The sequence below is a fragment of the Callospermophilus lateralis genome, unplaced genomic scaffold (assembly GCF_048772815.1).
Source record: "Callospermophilus lateralis isolate mCalLat2 unplaced genomic scaffold, mCalLat2.hap1 Scaffold_116, whole genome shotgun sequence".
In the NCBI taxonomy this organism is placed as follows: Eukaryota; Metazoa; Chordata; class Mammalia; order Rodentia; family Sciuridae; genus Callospermophilus; species Callospermophilus lateralis.
In genome coordinates, this window is record NW_027511893.1 from 845,474 (window position 1) to 858,392 (window position 12,919).

The window sequence follows — 12,919 nt, forward strand, 5'->3', positions numbered from 1 at the left end:
AACACAATTTTTATCTCTGGTTGTATACAAAGTATATTCATACCATTTATGTTTTCATACATGTACTTAGGGTAATGATGTCCATCTCATTTCACCATGTTTTTTACCCCATTGTCTCTCTCTTCCCCTCCCACCAGTTTGCCCTATCTAGATTTCATCTAATCCTCCAACGCTCCACTCCCAACTCCACTATGAATCAACCTTCCTATATCAGAGAAAATATTTGGCAATTGTTTTGGGGGATTGGCTAACTTCACTTAGCATTATATTCTCCAACTCCATCCATTTACCTGAAAATGCCATGATTTTATTCTCTTTTATTCCTGAGTAATATTCCATTGTGTATATATACCACAGTTTCTTTACCCATTTATCTAGGTTGGTTTCACAGTTTAGCTATTGTGAATTGTGCTGCTATAAACATTGATGTGACTGTGTCCCTGTAGTATGCTGTTTTTTTTCTTAAATAGAGAGAGTGTAAGTGTGTGTGTGTGTGTGTGTGTGTGTGTGTGTGTGTGAGAGAGAGAGAGAGAGAGAGAGAGAGAATTTTTTAATGTTTATTCATTTAGTTTTTTTTAGTTTTTTTAGTTTTTTAGTTTTTTTTAGTTTTCAGCAAACACAACATCTTTTTTTTAAAGAGAGATGTGAGAGAGAATTTTTAAATATATATTTATTTTATTTAATATTATTTATTATTTATTATTAATATTATTTATCATTTAATATTATTTATTTATTTATTTATTTATTTATTTTAGTTCTCGAGTGCGCTACCGCTTGAGCCACATCCCCAGCCCCAACATCTTTGCTTTTTTGTATGTAGTCCTGAGGATCGAAGCCGGGCCACACACATGCCAGGCAAGCACACTACCACTTGAGCCACATCCCCAGCCCAGTATGCTGTTTTTAAGTCCTTTGGGTATAGACAGAGGAATGGAATGGCGGGGTAAAATGGTGGTTCCATTTCTAGTTTTCCAAGAAATATCCATACTGCTTTACATATTGGCTGCACCAACTTGTAGTCCCACCAGCAATGTATGAGTGTGCCCCCCCATATCCTTGCCAACATTTATAGTTCTTTGTATTCTTAATAGCTGCCATTCTGAGTGGAGTGAAATGAATTTTTAAAAAAATCATAGAATACATGTCTACATGTATGAATATACTACAGTGAAGTTCACCATCATGTACATCCACAAGACACTAATGAAAAAAAAAAGAAAAGCTAAAAGGAAACAGCAGAAAGATCAGTTGAGGGAGGTGAAGAAGGGGAGGGAGGAGAGGCAGAAAATGAAAGTACTAAGGACAGGATTAGATCATATTCCATGCCTTTGTATTTATGTCAAAATTATGTTATACATAACCTGAATCTCAATGTTATGTATAAATAAAAAAAATGATTAAAAAGGAAAAAATAGAGCTAGAACTTCTGGTAATGGCACACATTTTGCTATGTAAGTAAAAGATCTTTGTGTATTTGATTCTACTTTATTTTTGCTGTTATCATGTATTACTTATATACTGAATCAATAGAAACTCTTTAGATTTGAAAGTTGTAATATCGCTAATTTCACCTCATAGTGATGATGTCTTTGTTGTTGTTCATCAAATCATTCAATAAATTCCATATACCTCCCTAAAAATACACCTGAATCCACTCAAAGCCACTTCTCTTTTTTATTTAAAAACCCCTCTCCAGATGTCACCCAGATTCTATCCTGCTTCCTATTTCTTCATATTTTCACAAGGATTACATTTTAAAGCAGAGCAGAGCCTTATGTCTTTTAAAAAACTGCAATGACTTTTTATTTCTCTAGGAATAAAATCCTAAATCCAAACTATAACCAATAAAGTCTTACATAGTTCTCCCTTCTAACACCTTTCTAATATCTCTTCTCCTAGAACATGCCCTGATTTTCTGGTGAAGCATTGTTGTTCTAGCTACAATCTTCTCCCTGCCATTCTTAACATGTCAGCAAGATCTGCCTCAGGGACTTTGCATTTGCTGTTTCCTCTATCTGGAACGACTTCTTGATACCTGGGTGCATCATTTCTGATGGCTTTTTGTTCAAATAATAAATTACAGAATGCATTCTCTAAACATGTTAAATAGATTGGTATATGAGCTCTCAGCTCTTTCTCTCAAACATCCTGCCCTTGCTCTGTTTTTCTGATGTCAGAACTATCCAATATCTTGTACATTTATTGTTTACCCTCACTGAAAAGAACTGGGATGGATATATATATATATATATATATATATATATATATATATATATATATATATATACACACACACACACACACACACACACACACACACACACACACATATATATATATATATATATTTCTTTTTTGATCTGTGCTTCTTTTCCTAGTGCTTGGAGAGTCAGGAGTATAGGATAGGAACTTGATAACACATGTTGATGTCTGATTTCCTAGCATATGACTCTTGATTGTACCCATTCAATTTCATCACTTTGAAGAGTTAAGCAAAAACGAGAAGCTATTTTTGAAACATATTCGTTGCTGCTGCTTTATGACAAGCTCTTCATAAACCTGTGTTTATTTCGTACATGTTTAAATATTAGAAATGGAGAACAACTATCTTCATTTTATGTGTACATATAAACTTTAAGATATTGAATATTTTTCAGAGAACATATGTTCATAGTGAGGATTCAATTCCAAAGAAAATTTTAACAAATTTCTATTTTGTTACTGTAATTTTGACTCTTAAATCCATGCTCCTTGCCATTTGCCTCTGATATTAAATGTTAAAGTAAAAGTTTGAAAAACATCTGAATTGCTATTTGTGAGTGATTTTATCTTTTATTTCCATATCAAATTACATTAGATTTCTTAAAATCATCTAGTACTCAACTTTTTACGTATTCTTCTATTTCTTTATTCCCTTGTTTTTATGTGCAATTTTTCTTTCTACTTTATTCCCTTCCCTCATATTCCTACATTTTCTTACATTTTATTCTACTTCAAATGTAGTTGAAATTTTTTTGATACATTTTTATTTACTGTTAACATATTCTTTCTCATTTTGATGTTGATTTTAACCAAATATGTGTACCAGTACTTACACAACATTCTATTGTCTTGTCCAGTGGCTTCTCCCACTGACATCATTTTTCCAAATCAGGCTACCTAATTCAAAATTTCTGTTACAAGTAAATGAATATATCATACGTTGTTTGTGTGTTTAGGAAAATTTTACAGATTCATATTTTAGAGAGTAAATCATTTGGAAGGCTTTATTCAGAGCATAGTCGGGTAATAACACAAAACAAAGACAAATAGCTCTATCTATAGCAGTTATTTAATATCCATTATTTAATAATTTAATATCTCATATTACTAGTACTGGATTGTTTTGAGGGGTGGAGAGAGAGAGAGAGAGAGAGAGAGAGAGAGAGAGAGAGAGAGAGAAATCAGCTTAAACCTGAAGCAAATATATATATATATATATATATATATATATATATATATATATATATATATCTAGAACATAGAACAAGACTAAGGGAAATGAAGTGGGCTTAACAAAGCTCATCTCACATGAGACACTCTGCAGAGTTATAGCTCAGCATCTGTGGATGGAAGCAAGGTGGCCTGAAGGCAGTTGGGATCTTTGAGGGGACTGGATAGAGTGGCAAGACTGGCTCTGATGAAGACAGTAAGAGATGCAGACTAGAACTACCTGTCACTGTTTGGGGTGCACTGAATTGGTGGAACCAGAGTAAGGAAGAGACCCCTGGTGCCTTGCCCTGTCCAAACACCTCCAGTGTGCCCAATCTTCCACTGGGAAAGCTGGAGAAGGAGTCAAGACACAAGGTCCACATTGGTTCTCTTCCTAATATTATAATACACATTAAGGAAGAATGGATTGAGGGATAAAAATTACAATATGCCCATAATTTTCTATTATTTTGGCATAGCTGTGTTAAATTTAATGATTTGAAAGTTAAGTTTCTGAGCTTTATTGGTTCTACTTCATGTTAAAATGCCTGCAGAGAGTTGTGATTTAATATAATGATCTCAAATTAAAGTGGCATTTTAAAATGAATTAAAATGCAAGCATATCTATAACAATCTATTCATAAATATGTCAATACATTGGTTTAAAAATACAATTTCATGTATGTATCTTTATATGTGTTTGAATAATTTCATGACATTTTATATTTGAACACCTACTATATGCTTTTTAAAACATTCTTACTGATTGACTAGTATTTATTGCAAGTACAGGAAATTCTTCATTTTCTGATTAGGAATAGGACCCTAAAATGGATATAAATAAAACATAGAGTGCATATCAGTGTTATTATCTTTATAGCTTATTATAAAAAATAATGTTGTTAAAAAGTAGTTAGAAAAATGTTGGTGAAGATATTATTATATTCCTGTCCCCATAAATGACAGTGCTAAATATTGTTCAATCTTTCAATAGATGAATTAAAAATTATGAAAATTTATAATGACCATGAAAATAATATAAATATTCCAGATACAATTTCAAGAAATTACACAGTTTTTTAAAAATTATTTTTACAATAATTAAAAAGTATATTTTATTATAATTAATTCAGTTTACAGTGTACATTTATAGATATTACCAAAATATTTAAATTAACCTTCATATAGCCACAACGACCAGTATTCTGGAACCTTTGCCCCTCTGCTTTTTTTTTTTTTTTTTTTTTTGGTACCAGTGATTTAACCCAGGAACCCTTAACCACCAAGCCACACCCCTATCACCGTTTTTATGTTTTATTTTGAGACAGGATTTCTCTAAGTTGCTGTGGCTGCCTTTGAACTTGAGATCCCTACCTCAGGTTCCCGAGCCACTGGAGCCATTTGTTTTGATAGAAGATCTTGTCTTCACTCTAATACAGAACAGGACCAAGCAAGTCTATACTGTTCCAAACAGATTTCTTTGTTGCACAGCACTATCTATTGCCGCAGTCCGGCTGCAGAAAAATAACTGGGGGGTGACGCGCAACTTATGTACATAGATACAGCAGGAGTGGGAGCCATTTATTGTAGGAAAGGAGCGGTATTTATACATTCCACACAGCTTATGTTAGTTAACATAAAATAGATACAGCAGTCAACCAATAAGGAATCTCCACACTTAATGGCTTGCTGGCGTTACTTCACAAACCACTCCCTCTGGCAAAATGCCAGGCACCATCCAGACTTGTTTACAGACTCTAACATTTGCCAGGCGCCATCCTGACTTGTTTACAGACCCTAACAATCTATAACCTAGTAGAGAAAGTATAAGAATTACATATACTTCAAAAGCATGATTTTTATTTTTAAAACTAATTAGCATAGTAATATCGTGTGGCTTTTGTGGAAAACAAATTGCTTTAATCCATCATCAATATTTTAATAAACTGTATCTACAATATCTTGTCACCCTTTAGAACAGAAGCTACGGAAACTTACACTAAGGAATAAAATATAGAGACTGCAATAAAAGGTATTGAGAAATATTCTGCTAATGCTATTGCAAACATTGTAGAAGGGACTGTAATTATACTAGTTTAAATAAAATTTAAAATTCTAGTTAAGGTTGAAGGAAAATGAAAAAAAAAAGAAAAAATGTATTTTTCTGCTGCACTACTCAGTATATTTGTTACCTCCTAACTCATCAGTGAGTAGACTTGGATTGCTTCAAAACCTTATGCAGTATTTTTAGTTTATCTTGTGATTATAACTACTTTGGCAAGTCAACATTCTACCTGAAATAAGTTTCTGTTAGAATTTAATTCAATCAGTACTATTAAATTACAATTTCCTACAACAAATAGGACTATAACATATAGAATGTGAATCTCTTCCTTCTCTTAAGAGGCAGTGGATATTGTAATCATGATTTGAATTTTAATATAGTTTAACATTGAGTCTTAGAGTGACAGATTTGAGAGGGGTCCTATTTAACATTGATTACTTCCTTCTTGCCCTTCCTTTCATAGAAGTTCAGTTGCTCAATATTCTTGACAGTGCTTTGTGCCTCAGTGGATGCTTATCAATACATATCTCTACAATAAATTTATTTAATAATTCTATTTCCTAAAGAGTAACACATTTTAGATGGGCTGTGCCTGATTCTTGTTGACTATGCTATGAGGAAATTCCCTTGGAATTTTTAGGGGAAAGAATCAATGAAACAAAGATAGAGGTTAAGGGCTGGGTTTGTGGCTGAGTGGTAGAACACTTGCCTAGCATGTGGGAGGCTCTGAGTTTAATTCTAGCACTACATATAAATAAATAAAATAGAAGTCCATTGACCACTAAAAAAGAATGATAGAGGGTTAGCTGTAGAACAAAGTCATTTCTATTTTTTTCTATAAATATGGGGGTGCATCTATGGACTATGCTGTCATCAGCCTAAGGAGAAGCCAACAATTTTACTCATTTTTTAATGTAATTAATGTAAATCTTTCTTAAGGCCCAACTATTTCATACAAAATCACTATATTTGTGGTCAGGCATTCTTTCATGTTGTTTACTCTTTCCCTGAATAACATTTTCTGAATATAATCCTTGGGAAAATAATTGTCTTTCCCTACCATCCAAATGTAAGATGTAATCATTTTGAGAAGGAACGTTTTTGTGACTTCTTTAGAACCTTAAAGATTTAACAATATCTGATATCTAAGGTTACAAAGTTTTTGGTGCTTACTCAAAAGCTCTACCACTCATCTCAAAGTTAACCCTAAATGTGTGACTGAGTGAAAATATATGCAATAAGGCTCTTCTTATTGTATTTTTTAAATTTTTGGATTCAATTTCTAGTTCCTGGATTTCTCCTGGCAAACGTGGCCTCATTGTGGCCATTTTGACTCTTTTAAATTTGCAAAAGTCTTCCTATAGCAAGGAAAAACCTTCCCAGTGCTGCTATTTCCCTTCTCATAATCTTCCCATAATCTGTTGACACTTAGAATTGTTTGAATGCTCTATAAGATACCCAAGATTGTTTATTATCCACTTCAATTATTATCATTTCAAGCCTTGAAAAAAAGATAGATTGTTTTACAAGTACCCCAGCTGCTTCTACCTGAAAAACTCAGTGTTTTGTACATATTTCATGAGGAAAAGCCATACACACGACAAATTATAAGGTTTGCCTACTGTTAAAAACATGTAATCTCAGAGAAATTCTTCCCAGCTGTAGCAGGTTTATGGTTTTTTTGTGTTGCTTTAGGAGCAGGATGTATTTTATACATTGCCGAGAGAAGTTGGTCTGCTCTTGAAGCTCCTTCAGGATTTGGCATTCAGAACAGGGTCAATCAAGGAGGATGCTGGCTCTGTGCCTGAATTTTCTGTTATGTTTAGTTCAATTAGATTCAAATATACAAAACTTGCCAGTGAAAAGAGAAGGTCAATCGCTTGGAAATCATATTAGCAATAACTTGTAGGTAATTTTTGCTGTCTACGGTTTACCTACACTTACAAGTACAAGAATTAAGAAGAGCAATGTAATAGGCCATTTGCCACCACATAAAGAAGAGTGTATTAGAATCCAGTTAAGATTTTCTGTATTGTAACCATGGCTTCCGTTTATCTTGTGATTATAACTTCTCACAATATGAGTACAATATGTCCTGCTCAATATACAATCTTCATCATCTTTTCTTTAACATTTATAGATACCTCATCAATATCATATGTTATAAACTGTTTCATATTCAGTTTTCACAGGAAAAACCATCTTAGTTCGAGATGCTGTAACAAAAATACCATCAAATGCATAGTATATAACAGCGTATATCTTTATATATGTTATAGAGGCTGGCAAGATCAGTTAAGGCACTTCAATATCTGCTGAGGGCTCATATCTCAGAAGCAGCTGAGAAGGATGCTGGCTTTGTGCCTTCATTTTCTGTTATGTTTAGTTCAATTAGAGGTAAATGTATGAAACATGGCAGTGAGAAAAGAAGGTCAATCATTTGGAAATAATAATAGCAATAACATGGGAGGAAATTTTTGCTGTGTCCAGAATTACCTGCACTGCTACTTATAAACAAGTCATAGTACTTGTAGTATAGATGGACCAAACCACATTTCAGTTTCTCACTGCAATCTTCTGAGGTGGAAAGTGGTGGCAGTTCTCTGGGTCATCTTTTAGAACAAAACTAATCCCAGTCCCCACACCTAAATATCATCACCTTCAGGGTTAAGAATTCAAAATATGAAATTTCAGGGTCACAAAACTTCAGACTAAAATACAACCTGAAGTCAAAATGGAAAACAATTTTGGTGAAAAATTTGAAAAATCAGATTATTGTTATTTTTTTAAATGTCTTCAAAATTAATGTGTACCATACCTTTTTGTTTAGTTTATTTTTTTTTTCTTTTATATTGCTCCAATTCATTCTTCAGCCCTGATATCATTTACTGATTCTAATTTTAAAAAATACACTATTGTTTACTAAGGGACAAATATTTATAATATTTGAAGCAATATTATATATATAAATAAATATATATAAATAAATAAATAAATAAATATATATATATATATATATATATATATATATATATATATGATAATTTGTTATTTTAATTGAAGATGCCAATCTGTTCTTGTTTAACCTCATATACTAATTATCACATGACATTCTGTATTGTATAGATACATATTTAAATAGTTTATATATGCTATTTAAATTTATACATACATTACACATAAATCATATACATAAATTTGTTACTCCACAAAGATTTTCAAAAGAAACTTTAAGTTTTAGCATATACATTAAATATATAAACATATATATATATATATATATATATATATATATATATATATATATATACAAGATGATGATCTAAAATTTAGTTATGTAAAAATAATAATATATTATTTCTCTAGAATGATCAAATATTATTTCATATGCTTTTAAGTCATTCTGAATGTGTCTCCTTCTTCATGCTATATTATTTGGGTACATCTCAGGTTTTTATTGTTTTGATTTTATTGTATTGTTTTGATTTATTGTATTGTTTTTATTGTATTGATGTGTTTTATAGGTTTGCATGTACACACCTTTATAATAAAAATAACATTTTGTCTTTCAAAAGTAGAAGATATTATATTTTAAGTCATTACTTATATTTTTATTATTTTCCATTTTTGTCTATGTGTTTTATGGCACCCGAGTTTATTGTTTTTCTTAGAGAAGTAAAAGAAAAAAAGAGGTATAAAGATAAATACATTGACACATGGACAGGTCTCAGGTACAGGGACGTAGCTCCATGGTAGGTCACTTGCCTAGCTGTACAGGCCATGGATTCAATTCCCAGTACCAAAAAGAAGAAGAAGAAGAAGAAGAAGAAGAAGAAGAAGAAGAAGAAGAAGAAGAAGAAGAAGAAGAAGAAGGAGAAGAAGAAGAATCTAAGACACTATAAATATAGCTTCATTTGCATACATAATGTTTTCTTCTATTGTTGTCTCATTTTATGTTTACTACATTGTATCAATTAAGGTAATTAAATATACTAAAAGTGATAGTTAAGACTTTTATAGTCAAATGAATTTAATAACCTTTAAGATATTTTTTATGAAGGAAAGAAACAGACCATTGTCATAATATTTTTTTCTTTCTTCACTTTCAATATTCCACATTATATTTTTAAAGCATAGACAAGAGAAATTGCTTTGTATAAACTAATTCAAATCAATCATCTACATTTATAAATAAATGAGAATGTGCCCAGCATATTTGGCATATACCTGTAATCTTAGGGGCTTAGCAGGATGAGGCAGCAGGATCCTGAGTTCAAAGCCAGCCTCACAACTCAGTGAGACAAGGTCTCATAAAATTAAAAAAAAAATGGTGGGGGGAAGTCTGGGGATGTGGCTTTAGTGGTTAAGCACCCCAGATATAATCTCTGCTATCAAAAAACAAAAACAAGTCAACCAACAACAAACAAAAAACATAATGAGAATGTTGGAATTATGGATTGACAATTATTTCAGTGGAAGGAATCTGATCACTTGGGGTGCATGTCAAAATTTGCTTGCTATGATTATGAGACTGAATAGTGTCAACCCATTGAGTTTCAACTAAACTTCTGTAAAATATGAGTCACATTTTTGTGTGTTGTCTTGGAATTTATAGGCCTTATCTAATTTTTCTTGTCCAACTTTATATCATTCACTATCAAAAATATAGCTATGACACTGATAAAATATTGCTGTTCCTCTTGTTCAAAAAATACTGTACCTTTGGAGAGTCTCTATAAAACACGATTCTGACTCTGAAGAAATGACATTTGGTGTTTGATCACTCACATTAATATTGTTTTATTTTTATATCAAACAGTAAAAAAGCAGTAACATTGACTTACCGATGACATTTTTATTAGTAAACTGTGGGCTTGAGAGGATGCTTCCAGTTTACTGGACAAAGTAGAAGCTAAGAAGTCAGGGTTTGCTTGAAACATTCGTGACTTCACAGGAGTGAATTTTCCTTTTAGCCATGCCCTGAGGTCCCTATGTCTCATATAAAATAGCCCCCAAAAGAATAAACTTGGTATTTCTTATATCACAAATTTCAGTAAGTATATATTGAAGTAACAACATAATTGTTAGTCATGAGAGTGGGGAGGTGGGGAGATCATACATACAGCTTTCTTCTCCTTTAAGAAGTTAAAGTATTTTCTTTTTATGCTGTTTGGATCATCTAAAAATTAAAATAATAATTTCTAGCACAATGTTCCAATGTAAAAGCACTTCAGAACAATTTCATTAAACTGTCTGAATAATCAGCTGTTAAAAAATTGTTAATGTTTCCTCAATAACCATGGTTTGGCACTGTTGATGTACTCCCAAAAGTCTCTGATAGCTGCAGTGGTTCTCAGCTAATTAGGCAATTATTAATAGAAATTAGAGCATTTATATTTCATTCACTGTATAGTTTATATCATTTAAATTTTTAGAATGTTTAGAATTCTAAGTTTTAAAATTTCCCTGTTATTTCTGTGAAATAATTTATAATACAAAATCATAATTTTATAACTCAAGTTGCATTTCAAAGAAGTCCAAAAATATTTCAAAGTAATTTTAAAAATATTACTGCTGCATACATCTTTACGAAATTAAAATAAAATTTATAAATTTTTATATTCTTTCAAAATTGAAAATAGAAAATAAAATCATTGTTCACAACAAGTTATTTCACAGTACCTTAGATATAAAATGCAATGAACTTAGGATGTATCTGTGATCATTAAGAATGTAAATCACTAACACAGATTATTGTGTTAAATGTAAAGGGATAAAATAAAAAACATAGTGTTTTGTTAATAGTTTAGGGAATCTATAAAAATGCCTTCTGAAATAGTTACATTTTTATTTATGCTAATCTTTCTCTAATGAGCATTCATGTTTCTTTATGTGCAATGTAAATTTATGCCCCCCTGAATTCATTCAATTTAGCAATTATTTATATATAGATAGCTAATCCATTTATGATTGTTGATTTTTGTCAGTGCAATTGAGTAGATAAAGCAAGAGTTTTGTTTTTATACTTGTATAAGGCAAAGTTTTTAAAGCTTTTGAAATTTTTCTATTTTGTTTGTTTAGGAGTTGCTTAAAATATCTCACAAAGTGTAAAAAGAGAAAACTTTGAGTTTATGCCTCTACAAAGAGTAAGAGATAAATATGCCTCATATTTTAATAGTTTCCAATAGAAGAATTACCACATGAAATATGACTTTCATATGTATCTCTTGCTACCTACTAAGCAGAGTTATTTTAGCAGTTGTATTTTTCTTAGATGGTACTTTAATGGTACTATATATCTTTTTCATTTAATTTCATTAGTAATATTAAACATATAATCCTCTAATGAACAGTTTGTTGAATACCCATTAAATTAAAAAGAAAGAAATAATCTTAAAATAATTAAGAAAACCATAGTTATTCTTCATAAATTCTCTACAATCTGTGTTTAATAATGTCTCACCCCACAGAGGTTGGTACAATTTGAGCTAATAGATCTTTTTCCCTTTCCAAATTTTCAGCCTAATCTACCAGCTGTAATGAATATTGTAGAGTGGGATTTCCTCCTTTATTGTTAATTTTGAGATAATTTTTCATGCTGATAATTATAAATATACATTAAAATGAAATATAAAGAGAAAAGAGAAACAAATGATTAAAATTTCTGTATTATCATAAAATAGTTCCTGCATATATCTAAATTTCTGCCTAGTATAACAAAATTGTTTTGATTGGAATTAGCAGAATGTAATTATATTTTTTTTCTATATACTGCCCACATTGCAACTTAAGTGATAAACACATGGCATTATTTAAAAACAGTAAAAAGAAACACCCTAATCTAACTTTTTCAATGTGTTTACTACAAGTTATTTGTGCATTTTTATTATTCATAAATTGAAGTAAAGATAACAAACTTTAAATCCATTTCTTACAACAAAGAAAAGAAAGTAAAGGCAGTTAGCAAATGCCTTGAGAGTCTCCTTCCATGGATCATTCAAAATACTACAAAATTTCAGTACTCTCATTTTTGCAGTAACAATTTGTTGAAAAATAAGAAAATAAAATCTAGTTTTGCATAAAGCTATATTCTTGTTAATAGATGTGGTGATGGTGTAAGAAAGCTGATCTCCCTAATTCTTGTGCAATACTAAGGAGATTGAAAAGTAAACTTTTTTGTTTAATGTATGGCAACAAAATGGTAGCCAAAAATGAGATTCCTCTGTTATTCTCTCAATGATTTTCCCCTTGGATTTGTCATGCAAAAGGACAAAAATGTAGCAGCACTTAACCTCATTGTGTGTGTGTGTGTGTGTGTGTGTGTGTGTGTTCACTCCTACATGACCATTCATTCATGTAGAACTAGTGTTGTCTACATAG